The sequence below is a fragment of the Staurois parvus genome, unplaced genomic scaffold (assembly GCF_062004578.1).
Source record: "Staurois parvus isolate SC_StPar_1 unplaced genomic scaffold, SC_StPar_1.0 ptg000251l, whole genome shotgun sequence".
Classification (NCBI taxonomy): Eukaryota; Metazoa; Chordata; class Amphibia; order Anura; family Ranidae; genus Staurois; species Staurois parvus.
In genome coordinates this window covers 3,118,957-3,136,365 of record NW_028318047.1, presented here as the reverse complement: position 1 = coordinate 3,136,365, position 17,409 = coordinate 3,118,957, and positions in this window count along the sequence as shown.

Sequence of the window (17,409 nt, the reverse complement as noted above, 5' to 3'; positions counted from 1 at the left end):
TGCCCTGACAGAAACCTCTAAATATATTACAGGTGTGAATAAGGTTCAAGAAGGATGTATTTTCAATATAAAGCCAAGATGAAGAACACAGGGACCTGCCCTCAAACTAGCAGGAATATAAACAAAAACTAAGTTTGCCAAGTATTTTTTTTCCAAAAGAGTAGTTGATGCTTGGAACAGACTGTAAAAAAATCCCCAGTAAGTCAGTCAACAGTAATTAAATTTAAACATGCTCTGGGCAAAAATACTATAGATGTATAGTCAGACAGAAAAGGCTAAAAAATACAAAAAAGGGCCAGACTTGATGTACCATTCTTTATGTTTCATTTCATTTCATCACAAATGTATGTTTTTATGATGGAGCACAAAGTGATGCAAATGTTTCCCTAAATGCTTGCTAGTATGGAACCATTCTGAATCATTATTTCGATTTGTAGTATCTGGAAGGCATTATTGATTGTAGGGAACCTGTATTGAGCACCATTATTGGACAGCCATGTTTACTATTCATTATTTATTATCATGATAGTGATAATTTATAGTAAACTTAGCATGTGATAAAATAGGCATAAGAAAAGGGTATTATTTAGTAAAATCACACATGTCCAAATATCAGTAGCTCCAGACATGCAGGCAGTTGAATGTATACATACTTTGCAGGGGCGGACTGACAACTCATAGGGCCCCTGGGCAATAGGGGATCATGGCGCCCCTGTGTCCTTGCCCAAACTAAAAAAAGCCTATGAAAAAGGTACCAGGGGCATTTCCTGGGGCCCCCTACTGACCCCAGGCCCTCGGGCGGTGCCCGAGTTTCCAAATGGTCAGTCCACCCCTGATACTTTGTATATGATTCTGTCCCCTCTCACTAAGGAGGCTTCCACACTGGCTAGTGAAGCTGCCTATCACTTAGGTAAGCAATACGGAGGTTTGGAGGCCAACAAGGAGCAGGGCCAGGTTCAAATTTTATAGAGATAGTTGTGATTTGCATATTCATTTTGCTATCTGTATCTTTTTTGTATCTTTGGCTCTACCTATCGTTTTGACATGCAATTTTCACTGAAGGTAAGCTCTGCTTTATCATATTACCAGTCTGAATCAAATTTGGTTTGAGACAGGTTTACTTTAAAATCTATTGTCAACAGTCATTTCCTGTCCTTAGAGACCAGGATGTATAATTATAAATATGTATTGTTTGAATGAGCATAGGTGTGTGTGTGCATGTGCCTGTGCATTCGAGCATATGTGTGTGCGTGTGCGCAGCAGGTGGTTTTGCTTTCATCAAAAAGGTACATTTGAATGCTGATCTTTTAAGACGTTAAACCTAATAAATCCAGATTGAAAACTGTGATTTTCCATGCCAAAATCATTTTTACAGCATGATGTGCAACGGAAAGAAGAATTAATCAGTGTGGTAACTAATTAATAAAAATCTGCATTTTGCATAAGCAATTAGGACAAGTAGAGTGTAATGAAAGGGGAAGTTTTATTCATTTAATCTCACTAGCTATTCAAGCGGAAAAATCTGCCAGGGCAGTGAACTGAATCTACGCCTGGAAATTCTTCCTTTTTGATTAGTTAAAGGGATTGAAAGGTCAAATTATCAATATTTAATTCAAATGTAAATTCATTTGTTAAAAAGGAAAGCAAATGCTTTTTCATGTACTGGGTTAGCAACAGGGGTGCGTGTGTGTTATAAACAATCTACTAAAAGGTATTGGTAAAAGGGCCTAAAATACACCAAAAAATATGGAACAAAGGCTATAAATACTAAATCTATTATGAATCAGATATATGTAGTTCAAGAATTCTGAGTATTGTTTTCTTTGTATAAAATTCTTCTCAATTGGATATTTTTAGTTATGATTGTACTTCTGCAAAGGTAATTTAGATGTACAAAGATTTGTTTTTTCAGCATATGGTAAAATCATTGATTTCATTTAGGATGCCACTAAAGAAAAACAAAGATGCATTACAGAACCAAACAGAAAAGATATCATAGCTTTCTATGCTGAATCACCTGCATCCATATTAAACTTGAAGCTCAGAGGATATTGGTAAAGTGTATCACCCAAAGAATATTATTCTGTTTAAAATTCACAATGTTAATTCAGCTCTCAGTTCTGTGTTTTAGCAATCATTCCCCTTGATTTTTTTTTTCAAAATGGTGATGGAGGAAAGACTGGTAGAACTTCTATATAAGTAAATGAGACTCAAGGTTGCACCGCACAAGCTGCGTGAAATTATTCACGATGTCCACAGGCCTACAGGATAAAACTTTCAAATGGAAAGTAAAAAATTTAAACATTGTATTTTTTTTAAGTCAAAACTCTTTTTTTAGTTTTGGATAGAGTGAAGAGGGATTAGAATACCTGCCAGTTTTTATTGCTGTCTGTGCCTTCGTTAAGGAGATTCACCCTCTCTGTTTGTCCTGTTTACCATTATTATATAGTCCTCATGCACACTTGACGTTTTGAGAATGCTGGTAACGTTAGCTGTGTAAAGTCACTTTAAAAACATGAGTTTTTCAGCTTTTTTTAGCGTTTTTGCATTAGCGTTTAGCGGCATTTTGCTGAGATTAACAGCGTTTTCCAGCATTTTTCCGTGTTTACACATATTTTGCCGTGTTTTTCAGCGTTAGAGCATTTTTTCAGCTAAAAAACTTCTCTAGAAACCCACTAATCCTGGGGTTTCTTTCCAGCTAAAAAACGTCCCTGCCAAAAAATTGATTACAGTCTATGTGTGCATAGACACATAGGATAACATGCTGGGTGGTTTACTAGTTGTAGAAAAAATGTCAAAAGCCAAAAACAGCAGCTGTAAAAACGTCAAGTGTGCATGAGGACTGAAAGTGAAAGTACAAGAAAATCCCAAATTTTGGGTTGTCCCCAGAAAAGTAATAGAGGGGGAATCTTCCAATGGGGAAACAATTTCTGGTGACCTGTAGGTCCCCAAGGAATTCCCTTAATTTGCAGGGGTTTCCTACCATTTCTTGTTTGGCTATAGCACAGGTAGTGAAGGGAAATCACCGCAATGATTCACAGAGGGCAAAAAAAAATTTTGACAGGGTTATATTCTTCCTTTGCTCTATCCAAAATGAAAAAAAAGGTTTTGCCTATATTATACTTTGTTTTTTTTTTTTTGAAAGGTAGAAGGTTTACGTTATTTACACAAAAAGGCATAATGAATGTAAAAGTACATATAAAACATTATTGGCATGAACCAAACGGTTGTACAGATTACAACCATTTGGTTCAGGTAGATACAAGTAACTAAGGTAAGCCTTAAGTGAACAATAAAGCTTGTAAATGTAAACATTTCCGTGTCCCCTGATATCTGTACATTGGTGTTAGTCAACAGCAAATGGTTCTAATATTTTTGAAAGTTAATGAAGTAGTTCAAATCTATTTGAGTGTCTGTCCTTATATTTCTGTGGAACATATGGGATATTAAGCCAGTGTATAGATAAAACCATCACAATTCAAGTAGTATTCCCTATTCTGCCTCCAGCAGGGATATTCATTATTGAATATTAAATTCGGCCACTAGATGGAGCCCGGACTACATTTTCTGTTTTACAGAAACTAGAGACTGTTTAGATAGAGTTAATGAAAGCTCCCATCATCCTTCATTCTGGGAAGGGGAGGCAGGTGCATCTTGGGAGCTCAGATTCCATCTTAAGACCTTAGAGAGGGAAGGAACCAGCCAAGATTTTCTGCAGATCATGTAGTGGGCTAAAACTCTCATCCCCTAAAGGCAGCATCGCTGGTGAGCATGGTCTTATAACAATAATTTGTCAAACATTTTTGGGCAGCCCCTTGCCTGTTAAGTGAGTTTATTACCATGGTATTGCCTATGGTAAATAAAGTGTCTGCCAGTTAGAAATAGTGGGAGGGAGGATCAATTGACTTCCACTTTAAAACTAATTTTTTTTGTATAGAAATATAGTCATTGGAGATATAGTATGGAGCATTGTCAATATAAGCTAGAAGGCATCTGGTAGGGTTATTTATTCATTAATAAAGCCCATCTAGCAGAAGTGAACTAGTAAGTATTAGACTGAAGTGAAAAATCAAAACTCGATTCTGCCTGTAATTCACCCAATCCATGCTTGCTACCTGGTTTGTTGGATTTAAATTCAACTTCTTTTTTAATTTTTTTTTTTTATATACCTTTCTATCATTTGAAAGGCTTATTTTAATGTGCTGCCCCATATGAACTTGCAAGTCTGCAGGCCCATTGCATGCTATGCTCCAACCACATGCTCTTCAGCAAGGGGCAGATTCTAAAACAGGTGTCCATAGTATGCCTCTTCCCTTCCAAAACTCCAACCCAGAGCCCTAAAAAGTGCATCAGGGATGAAAGGGTTTCTGGGCATCATACCTTCTATTGGAGGTAACTAGACTGCTATACCACTTATTCATGAACTAGTAAATAGAGCCCTTACCTTTTAAATAAAATTAAAAATATATATAAAAAGAATATATACACATAAATGCTGATTTAAACAAAAATAAAGTAGTTCTACTATCTAAACGTGTTTTTAGCATGATGCATTTCTATTTTAAAACTGAAAGAAACATTTTGGCTTTCGATACACTATAAGATTAAGGTTCAGAGCAACAAATGGGGAGAATTTGTTTTTGGTACTGAAATCCCCACACCGAGGCTAAAATCCAAAATTTCATTCTGGAATGGCTTGATGACTTATTTTGAAAGAAAACACATTTACTGTAATTTTGTAGTAAACTATTTAGAAGGTAACAGGACAACAAATGAGCACAGTAAATGGAGGCATTTCTGGAAATAAAATCAATGATGCTGTTAGTGACTCAGCTTTTCTGCTGATCTTAACCTAAGCACAGTGGATTTTTAGCAGTATAGATCCATGCAAAGGTTTTCTATTTCTAAAGATAGTTATATACATTAGATAATGGGGAAAGGCAAGGTCGAAGTCTGAGCATCAAAAGATTACTTCTTTCCCTTTCCCTGGCTGCACGCAAATGTGCGGCCTCCCGGCATTTGGGCCTAGACGCCGAGCACCCGCACATTTGCGTGCAATTAAAAACATATGTGCTGAGAGCGCGCGCCCTGCACACATGTCCAGTACTTACGGAAAGGTCCCGATCTCCTCTTTCGATCGGGACCTTTCCCGCTCATGTGATGGCGAATCATGGCGGTCACATGACCCTAAAACCCTGCCCCGCCTCCTGGCTTCTGAAACCCTTATAGGGCCAGGAGGCGCTGGCGCCAAGGGGTTAAAGCAGAGTTCCACTTTCGTTGTCAAAAAAATAAAAGTCAGCAGGTATAAAAACTGTAGCTGCTGACTTTTAAAAAACAACCACTTACCTGTCCCTCGGTCCTACGCAGCCCGTTTCACCGGCCATCCTGTATTCCAGGAGGCCGGTATCTTCAGTGTGGGCACCTGGCTGTGACAGCTTGCGGCTTCACAGACGGGTACCCACTGCGCATGCGTGAGTAGCGCTGTGCTTCATGAATGGTCCTGTAGTCTTCTGGGACCTGACAAACGTGTCCCAAAAGACTACATGGAGGGAGGACACCTTCCGCTTCTGATCGTCTAGGCGATCGGACCAGAAATGGGAGTGGGTACCTGTCAAATTTGGGTACCTGCTCCCCCCGCCCCCCAAAGATGCCAATTCTTAAAGGGGAGCGGGGGAGCAGTCCTTAAAGTGGAACTTCCCCTTTTGGGTGGAGCTCCACTTTAACTAGATTTCTAACTCTTAACAAACGCTCCTATAGAGTTAGTATGGGCATTAGAGAGGCATTAACTGCTTTCCTGCTGACCTATAGCAGATATACTGCGCAAAATCACGTATATATACGTATTTTTGCATCTCTGGGTTGAGGGTGCGCAAGAGCCGCACATACACCCTACCCGCGCCGCTATTTGCGGCCTTGGCTGTCAATCACCAGGTCCTGGGCAGTGATTACTCGGTGATCGCCAAGCATTAACGTTGGGGGGAGAGAACTGCATGTAAACAATACAGTTCTCTCCCCTGTTGGCTCCTGCAGAGCCATACAAAGCAGTGTGCTTACAGTTGAAAACACACATACAGCTTACAGTAAAATAGCTCCCAGCACACAGTTAACCCTTTGATCACCCCACATTCTTAACCCCTTCCTTCCCAGTGCCATTAGTACAGTGTCAGTGCTTTTTCTTAGCACAGATCACTGTATTGGTATCACTGGGGATGTCATTGACACCAAGGCAGTTCCCTCCCCCAAATGTAAAAATACCCGCTGCAGTCCCGCAATCCCGCTATAAGTCGCTGATCACCGCCATTACTAGTAAAAAAAAAAATCCCAGTATATATACCACCATTAGTAGACACTATAATTTTCAAATAAACCAATTAATTTACACATATTGGGATTCTTTTTTAGCAAAGACATGTAGCAGAATATATTTGGCCTAAATTTATGACGAAATTTGATTTTTTAAATTTTTTTACTGGACATGTTTAATAGAAAAAAGTAAAAAATATTGTTTTTTTTTTCTAAATTGTCATTCTTTTTTTTAATAGAAAAATTAAAAATGCACAGGTGATCAAATACCACTGAAAGAAAGTTCTATTCGTGGGAAAAAAAGGAAGTAAATTTAATTTGTGTGCAGCGTTGCATGGCCGCGCAATTGTCAGTTAAAGTAACGCAGCGCTGTAACACAAAAAATGGCCTGGTCAGGAAGGGGGGTAAATCCTCTGGAGGGCTTTAGTATGGGCATTAGACTGGCATTTTACAAGCATTGGAAACGCCATATTTACGGTTTTGATGCGTTTTGTATTTGACAAGCGTTAAAACCACACCACAAATGCCTATAATAGACTTTCATTGTATTAATGCACCACAACCGCACTGCAAAACATCCCGCAAATGCCTGCCAGCACGTCTATGGAGCATCATAATAGACTTGAATGTGAGGCATTGAAAGGCTTCAAACTCCTCCAGACTCTACATAAGGCTTCAATTTTGAAGTGATGCGACGGGAATGCTTCATGTTTTGATAATGTGAACAGCACTGTGTGCTGTCTGTAGTATCATTTGCATAGGCTACTGAGGAGCATTAAAAACACCCCTCAAACACCTGCTTTCAATGCCAGTGTGAACTAGGCCTTAGAAAAACACATATAGGCTTATTCAATCATGTGGTTCCAAGAACTAAATTGAACTACAAAATGCTGTAACCCTTTATCAACTAACACATTTCTGATTATTTTAGGTTACAGAAGCAGGAATTCTAATTTGTTGCTTTAGTTGGTTGTTTTGTGCTTTTTTTCTGTAACATTATGCATACTTTATCCTTTCATAATTTAGTTTAGGCACAGTGCTAGAATTATCCCCGTGCTGCGGAGAAGAAGAAATGATCACTAAAAAATGTTTAACCCAATTGATCAAGCTTTTATTACAATATTGGTTTCACAAAAAGGTCACTTTTACTGTCCATGTACACGGGACGTTTGGAAAACACTTCTGAACGATGGAAACTGACTGTTGAAAAACATAGGTTAAAAAACGTCTATTTAGCTGCGTTTTATAGTTTATATAGCCGAGTTTATGCGCATTTATGAGCGTTTGCATTTAGAAGCATTTTATAAAGATAACTTCAGGAGACCTTCCAAAATGGCCAGAATACACTGAAAAACATTTTGATAGAAATAGAGAGAGCAGAAGCAGAGAGAGCAGTATGTGTTGCTGTCTTTTTTTTTTTGTGGTGTTTGGATGTGTTCCAGCTTATTTCTTGCAGAAATTATTGCAGCAGTGTCTAACATATTTTCTTTCATGCAAAACCTCAAAGTATGGTGTACCAGGTTCATTTGAGTACTGGGAAAATGCTTTGAATGCATTTTTCATGATGGAAAAAGGCTCTGGACAGCATCTGGAAATGGAAGAGTTAAAAAAATGTTGGAAACACTTATAAACGCGGTTAGCCACGTTTACACATGTTTACAAGCATTTGGCGTTTGAAACGCTGATAAAATCTACTCTTGAATGCAAGTTTGGTGCGTTCAAAAAAAGTCTGTAAACTCAACTGCCTGTAAACGACTGTAAACGACGATGTGTACATGAACACGTAGGAAAACATTAGGGAGAGTTCAGGGGCTGCTGAAAAAAATGCAGAAAAGCTCCTAAACGTGAGTTTATCAGCTGCAGTGTACATGGAGCCTTAGGGAGAGTGACAGCATGAAAAGTCAATATTTTAATGGATTTTCTATAATCAATTAATCTAATAATGCATTGGATTTTCTAGAAGGACAGACAGTCAATTTTAGGACATGTTCACACAAGCCCACATACTAAAACATATGCATTCTGGTGTATGTTGTGTAGGAACAGTGAGGAGTTGTATGATGCAATGTTATAAGGGAATGATTCTTCACTTTCTATAGCTCAATGGACCCTTTTGCATTGCAATGCACTGCTGTGAGTTGTTCTGCATAAAAATACATACATGCTGCATTTTTAAGCAGCACCTTCCATTACATATGTATGGTTTGAACAGGGCACATAGAGAAGAATTGTGCCCTTGCATTGATCTACATAGATCAACAGCTCAAAGGTTGTGGTGTGAACAAGCTCTCAAACCCTATCACAAAATATAGGTAGTGAGCCCCATGTTACCTGCAAAAGAGGACTACAAATACTCATATTTTCCGTGCCTACACCACTGAACATTCATTTCAGCTCCATTCACAAGTTCTCATCCCCTAAAGTCCACTTAGACTACTGTGATCTACAGCACAAACAAAAAAAAGGGGGGGGGGCGGGGATTTCCCAGCAACACTTCCCAGCCAGCCTGCAAAACAACCAATTTGGCCCTGTCTAACAGTTTGCATTAAAAACAGAGGGTTTTGTTTTCACACATTTGCAATTACATGCTTAAGGCACAGTCCCACGTCAAGAGTCCTCTGTATACTGTGCACATAACTAAAATTTCCAAAGCCTCCATAGTATGAGCAGATGTATAAATGGATAGATTAAGGGCAGGTGTGCCTGGAGGAGCAGCACTGGATGCCTTTGCTGTCATTTTGGTATAGCTTCACGTGCGTCCCTGTACCTTTAAGGAGGGATGGGCTCCTCCAGGCACACCTGCCCTTAACCTATCCATTTATACATGTGCTCCTGCTATGAAGGCTTTGGAAATTTTAGTTAGGTCCACAGTATACAGGGGACTTTTGACGTGGGACTGTGGATTACTCATGTATTTGCAAATGTGTGCAAAAATACCCTCTGTTTCTAATGCAAACTGTTAGACAGGGCCATATTAATTGTTTTGCAGGCAGGCTGGTAAGTGTTGCTGGGAAATCCCTTCTTCCATGTGCACTTTACTGATAAGGCTGGTTATAGGTTGGGACGGTTGCCAATTTTTGTGTACTTTGATCTACAGCAGCCTTTTTTTACCAAGGTGCCATGGCACTCTGGGGTGCCTTCTAGGTTTTTCAGGGATAACTGGCCTATGAAATTGCCCCAAATTGCCCAAGTTGTGTACAGGTCAGCAAAGTGGACCAAGCCTGCCTTTTTGTTGCAAAAGTCAAATGTTTTCATTCTGCAGCAATAGAACCTGGGCCACCATGCAAAGCAGCCACCAGCATCCTAACAACTAATGATGTGCTCAGTTGATAAGGAGGGCATTGGGCGCTTGCACAGCATCCTTGTTTGCCCCTACCCTGCCCCGGTCTGTCAGCACTAGGGTCACATTAAATGAATGAGATAGAGAAATTGAGGAAGAAGAGAAACGCTGGAATACTAGCCAGTACCAGTGTGCAAAGGTGTTTGCTTTGGAAGAAAAAAATCACCTCTAATGTCGGGTGTCCCACATGTATGGATGTTGCTGCATTATGTAAAACTATTAGTTTCATTTTTTACATTTTAGAATGGGGTGCCTTAAGATTTGTGCATAATTTTAAAGGGTGCCACCACTGAAAAAATGTTGAGAAAGACTGGTTTACAGTGAGGCGGAGGTCAGCAATTGTAATCAGTGATAGCTACAGGGGACCTGGGAGATTAACCACTTCCAGTCCGGACACTTTTACCCCCTTCCTGTCCAGGCCAATTTTCAGCTTTCAACGCTGTCACACTTTGAATGACAATTGCGCAGTCATGCAACACTGTACCCATATGAATTGTTTTGCATTTTTTTGAGACAGATAAATTTATTTTGGTGGTATTTATTCACCACTGGGATTTTTTTTTTTTTTTTGCTATATACATGAAAAAGTCCAAACATTTTGAAAAAAAGTGTTTTTCTTATAAAATTTTGCAAATAAATAATCTTTCTTCATAAATCTTGGCCAAAATGTATTCAGCTATCTTTTTAGTAACCCAAATTAGTTTATTGAAAAAAATTAGAATTTTTCTAATTTTTTTTATTTTTATTTTATTTTTTTATATTATTATTAATTTTTTTTTTAAACATACTGTCACCCTAGCAGTACAGTGTCACCATATTGACACTGTACTACTTGTGGGGGGTGATGAAGATTTTTTTTTTTGTACACTGATTGCTTTTACACCCATAAAGGCTGTAAAAGCAATCATTTTTCTTTCTCTCTGGCTGCATTCTTGCAGCCGTTGAGAAATACTGTCAGAGCTGTGATTGGTCACAGCTTGTCACATGGTACAAGGCTGTTGTGAATAGCCCTGTACCGTGTGACCTCTGTGATCATTCATAGATTTCACACGTAGTAAGCAATGATGGCAGAAGTGACATCTTGCTTACTACTACTCATGTGATCACTGACTGGCCAATCAGTGATCACATGACCGGGACCTCACACAGAGGTCCCGTACAGCGATTGGTGTTCCGCTGTGTCCGCACAGGCTAAAATGGCAGCCGCCCCTGCACTGCTCCCGTCCAACCATTTATATACATGGGCCAGATGGGAAGTGGTTAAAGTCCTGGGAATGTTGGTTTCCCACCAGACTTTGGAAGACTAGAACCCATGACCAAAGTAGAGTTGGGTGCTATGGACACTGGCAATGGATTTATAGTCTTCTTTTCCTGGTTAACAGCTAGTTTACTATTTTTATACTGGATTACTTTAACTGTAGCTGTGTGTTATGATGAATACATAAGCACCATGCATATTATGTCATTATGTCACTCTTGGTTTTAAACCATCAGCAAAAGGTAGTCTGCAAATTAGTTTCCTATCCACCTTCAAGGTCTTCATTTAGATTTTATAATCCTTTCCAGTGAAGCAGTTTAAAAGAGTCGTGCACTCATTTAATGAATGTGTATTTAACAAGGTGCTCTGGGAAATAGGCAGCCATATCCTCCTACATTAACCACTTGCCCTCCTGAGGATTTACCCCCCTTCCTGACCAGGCTATTTTTTGCGTTATGGCACGGCGTTACTTTAACTGACAATTGTGTGGTCATGCAATGCTGCACCCAAATGAAATTTACATCATTTTTTTCCCCCGAATTGAGCTTTCTTTTGGTGGTATTTGATTGCCTGTGTGTTTTTTATTTTTTTTGCGCTATGAGAAAAAAGCCCAACAATTTTGAGAAAAAAACAATATTTTGGACTTTTTGCTATTAAACATGTCCAGTAAAAAGATTTAAAAAAATCTAATTTAGGCCAAAATGTATTCTGCTACATGTCTTTGCTAAAAAAAAGCCCAATACCGTATGTGTAAATTAATTGGTTTACGTGAAAGTTATAGCGTTTACAAATGGAGGTACATACACTGGAATTTGTGGGGTTTTTTTTTACTAGTAATGGCAGCGATCAGCGACTCATAGCAGGACTGCGGTAGGCATTCTGACACTAGAGGGAACAGACTTGGTGTCACTGACATCTCCAATGACACCAATACAGTGATCAGTGCTAAAAAAAAGTACTGACACTGTACTAATGGCACTGGGCAGGAAGGGGTTAACATGAGGGGCGATCAAAGGGTTGACTGTGTGCTGGGAGTGTTTTACTGGGGTGTGGTGTGTTGGTGCTTCACTGTAAGCACACTGCTCTGGATGGCTGTGCTGTGCACAACCATCCAGAGTAGTGTACCTGAGCCGACAGGGAGGAGCAGTCCTCCTCCCATTCGTAGATTCTCAGTAATCAACAGGTGCCGGAGGGTAATCACCAGCCAGGACCCGGTGATTAAGAGCTGCGGTCGTGAATGGCAGCGTGGGTAGGGCGCGTGCCCCCCCTACCTGGAAATATAAAATGACGCATATATATACAGTGGGGCAAAAAAGTATTTAGTCAGCCACCAGAAACAACATTGTAGACCTACACCAGGCTGCGAAGACTGAATCTGCAATAGGCAAGCAGCTTGGTGTGAACAATTCAACTGTGGGAGCAATAATTAGAAAATGGAAGACATACAAGACCACTGATAATTTCCCTCGATCTGGGGCTCCACGCAAGATCTCACCCCGTGGGGTCAAAATGATCACAAGAACAGTGAGCAAAAATCCCAGGACCACACGGGGGGACCTAGTGAATGACCTGCAGAGAGCTGGGACCAACGTAACAAAGCCATCAGTAACACACTATGCCACCAGGGACTCAGATCCTGCAGTGCCAGACGTGTCCCCCTGCTTAAGCCAGTACATGTCGGGGCCCGTCTGAAGTTTGCTAGAGAGCATTTGGATGATCCAGAAGAGGATTGGGAGAATGTCATATGGTCAGATGAAACCAAAATAGAACTGTTTGGTAGAAACACAACTCGTCGTGTTTGGAGGAGAGAGAATGCTGAGTTGCATCCAAAGAACACCATACCTACTGTGAAGCATGGGGGTGTCAACATCATGCTTTGGGGCTGTTTCTCCACAAAGGGACCAGGACGACTGATCCATGTACAGGACAGAATGAATGGGGCCATGTATCGTGAGATTTTGAGTGAAAACCTCCTTCCATCAGCAAGGGCATTGAAGATGAAACATGGCTGGGTCTTCCAACATGACAATGATCCCAAACATACCGCCCGGACAACGAAGGAGTGGCTTCGTAAGAAGCATTTCAAGGTCCTGGAGTGGCCTAGCCAGTCTCCAGATCTCAACCCCATAGAAAACTTTTGGAGGGAGTTGAAAGTCCGTGTTGCCCAGCAACAGCCCCAAAACATCACTATTCTAGAGGAGATCTGCATGGAGGAATGGGCCAACATACCAGCAACAGTGTGTGCCAACCTTGTGAAGACTTACAGGAAACGTTTGACCTCTGTCATTGCCAACAAAGGATATATAACAAAGTATTGAGATGAACTTTTGATATTGACCAAATACTTATTTTCCACCATAATTTGCAAATAAATTATTTCCAAATCAGCCAATGTGATTGTCTGGATTTTTTTTCTCATTTTGTCTCTCATAGTTGAGGTCTACCTATGATGCCAATTACAGGACTCTCTCATCTTTTTAAGTGGGAGAACTTGCACAATTGGTGGCTGACTAAATACTTTTTTGCCCCACTGTATATATGTGTGATTTTGCACACCCCTGCCGCCCTGTAGCAGTTTATCTGCTATAAGATGGTCGGGATGTGGTTAAAGCAGAACGTCACTGCATTTGCAAACAGAACACTGTTTAATTCATTTTTATTATTCAAAGTAAACTCACCCATCTATCCATGTCTCCATGCCTTATTTTGCTAGGAAATCACTTTGAAAAATGCCCCCTAGCATTTCTGGCCATGGCCATCTTAAGTAAGGGCAGATGATTCATGTAGCATTTACTTCCTGGAATTCATCTGCCCTTAGCCCAGGCATGCAGGCAGGAGGGTGTGCTTAGCTGAGAAAACCCTTGCTCCCCTCTCGAAGCCTCTTGGAATGTATTACATAATTTGCCTAGGCCAGGAAACCAGGAAGTAACTGAAGAAATTAAAAAAAAAAACGTTTAAAAGAAGAAAATATGCTACAGTATACTTTCCTATCGTTTTACTAATGCTAGCAGCATAAGGAATAAAAACAATCAGTGTTGACTGAGAGAGTGAAGTTCCACTTTCAGTTAAACTGTTTCTCAATTCTGCAGAAGCACCATGCATGATGAAGAGAAATTAGTAATTTCAAAAGCTTGTATGACAAAATTAATTCAGTTGATCGTTGAAAGGTTTTGTAAATATTTTCACTTTCTGCTGAAAAGGAAGAAAAAAATAGTTGTGGTTACGTGCCATATTGTAATTTAGTTACAGTGGAAGTATGGGCCTGTTCACACTGAGATCGCATTGCTGTGAGGTGCTCTTTGACATCCCAATCATTTGAATGGGCTGCAAAATGCGCTGGACAGGCCAAAAAGTAGTGCTTGCAATACTCCTAAAAATGCAGTACACCAAATTTCATGGTAGTGCCATTAACAATACATTGGCACCCACATGCAGATTACAAGGACAGCGTGTTAAAATGCAGTTCAGGAAACATGTGGAAGATGCCTGTCCCACACTGCGTTCTGGTGTGAACTGGCCCTATGTCTGAACCCAAGACCAATAATATCATTTATTGCAGCTTACCATTCCTTAGATGTGGTGGCTGAATTGGTTTTCTTTCCCCAGGCCTAATTTAATTTGTTTTCAGCTGGAGACACACTTCCTGTCCTAGGGTGACAACACTCACTGTACTGTGTATATATGGGAGTAGAGGAAATTTGTTAGGACTACAGAGTACAATGCACTCTACTCCTCTCAAAAACATGAAAGGGTGTGGTTTGTAGTCCACAGAGATGAACTGGGAAAGGCTGATAGCACAGCACAAACAGTTGCACAGGAAGCAGAATTGTTTTAAATTGGCACAACATGGTTACATGTGCATATGTTGGAGAGATGTACTGATTGTTTTGCCCAGACATACACTTTAATAAAAAATCACAATTCTTCAGTGACAAATTTTATATTTTTTTGTTTACAAACTTTTTTTTTATTAAGGAATGAACTGCAAAAACAGCATAAAAACATAAAGTGTAGTATATAACAAGAAAAGGGCACATAAGTAATAATCATTTTAATAAAGTACCATTATATAAGAAATAAAATTACATGAATAAGTTAGGCAGGAAGATATGCAGAGTGATAAAAGTACCAACAAAGGAATCACATCAAACAAATTATTATAATCCGTCAGTCAAACAGTAGATGTCGATGAGACCTCCAACCCTCCCACTTTCTATCAAAAAAGTGCATCCTATCCAACAACGTGTAATGAACATGTTCCATAAGCATCACCACATCCACTCTTTGTAGAACAGAGGCCAAAGGCACCAACGGTGACTTCCAATGAAGGGCTATAGCCCATAGGGTTGAGACACAAATGGTGTGAATTAGCCTCCTAGCATCAGTCTGTATCTCAGAGATAGGGGCACTCAATAAACAAATCTGCACAGATAAATTCACCGGACTATCCGCCACAGCAGAGGCCACTTCAGGAACTTTATGTCAGACCAATGAAAGGCCCAGACAGACCCAAAACTAATGCACAAGGGTGCCAACAAGGCCAAAACCCAGGAAGCAGAGGTGAGACGTCCCATGATATGAGACGAAACATGATATGTAGTCTAGAAGGAGTATAATACCAACGGGTTAAAACCTTACAGACCGAAAGAGATCTAGTGCTTTTACATATGTTATCCACCATGGAGTCCCAATCCTCTTCAGAAAAAGTGATACCACAATTCAGCCTCCCATTTCTGTCTATACAAGGGGGGTATGGGAAAGATAGCCGCTGAAAAAGAGTAATACAAGTCCAAAATAAGACCCCTACCCCTAGGAGAATCAGGAATAATGCATTCGAAAAACGTGATCGGAGACAGTGTCAGCTAAAAAAGTTTCTTATTTGCCGATAACGATAGTGTTCATGAAGTGGGATATCAAAGAGCATTCGTAACATTTCAAAAGAGATAGCCAAATGTTATATTTTGAAGCAGAAGATGAAGCCTACCAGTAGTAGGTGAGCCACTAAAAATATCTGCAAGTCTTCTTGTGATACTAATGTGGGCCCTAATGGTTGTATTTGTTGATGAGCCCTGCATACCCCTTCCCTACTGGTATGCTAGTTTCCATCTTCTGAATATATTCCTAACCCTTGGGACCCATTAACACCTGTGTGTTAAGCAGTGTGAAGGTAGTGTGCAAATTAGTTTCAAATCTTCCTTCAAAGTCTTCATTTAGATGAGCAAGACATATCCTATAATCCTTTCCCATAATGCAGTTTAAAGGATGTGCAGTCACGGAATGACATGAAGCTATTGCTGGAGTGTATGCATGTAGACAGGAATTGGCAGCAATGGGGTTAAAGGAGATCAGCAGCACTGAGATGCATAGGATTGTGGTATGCCATAATGCTGGGCTTGACGAGTTTGCCTTGAATCTAGGAGTCAGCTAAAAAAGTTAGGAGACGGGGTTTTTTTTAGCGTAGTGCGATTCTGGGTGCCTTTTCAAGCTTACAGATTCATATGACAGGCAAGATATTATGTGTTCCTATTGAGGTGGTTCACATAGATGCGATCCACATGCATTGTGTTTTGAGTGGCATTAACCTCCTCGGCGGTATGATTCTTTCTGATTTTTTGTGCTGAAAGCGGTACCATTTTTTTGCATGGAAATATGTAGTTTTTTATTGTAGGCTGTAATTTTTAGGAATAACTCACTGAAATCTGTCCGAACAAGAGTCTAGTAAACATTCCGGATATGATAAAACTTGAAACACGAAATCATAAATTATAATTTAATAAATAATCATAAAAAATAAAAATATAATAATAATAAATTTAATTCAATAATATAATCAAACCAAAAACACTGAAATTTGAAATACAGAGGCAAATTCGCACATCGCTGAGCAAAGTCGCAAAATCGTTTTCAGTGTCTGATGACGAATTTCCCCACGAATCATTATCACTCAATTCTGCAAGAAGTTCTGATTTACTTTCGCTGTTCTCTAGCTGGTCTAAAACCGCTTTTGACGTAAAGGGACACTTTTTGGACAGCATGGACTTTTCTAAGTTTCCAGGCAGAAAGAACAGTCAAAATGCAGGCAGGGCACAGGACAAAGCAGTTGGGACAAAATATATGTGAAATGCATTGAAACAGCAATGACAGCAAAAATGACATTTTTTTAAAATTTCAAATTTGCCGCCGGTTCCGGTGCCTGTACGTCCCGATGTCACAGGGACCAGAACACAGAAGCCAGATGCCGGCATCGGCAGGAGGAGATGGCCGGGGACGCTGCAGGGGACACATCGCGGGAGCGAAGGACAAGGTAAGTGCTGCAGGGACCCCCTGAGCAACGCCGCATGGTAAGCCCGAGTGTAGCTCGGGGTTACCGCTCTTGGTACTCAACTTTTACCCCGAGCTACACTCGGGAAAACCGCTAAGGAGGTTAAGAAAAGGGTCCTGTGTGAGTTTGTAGTGCTGCATTCCAGACTCACAAGTGATAGAGTAGAGTAGCATGTGGAGGTACTGC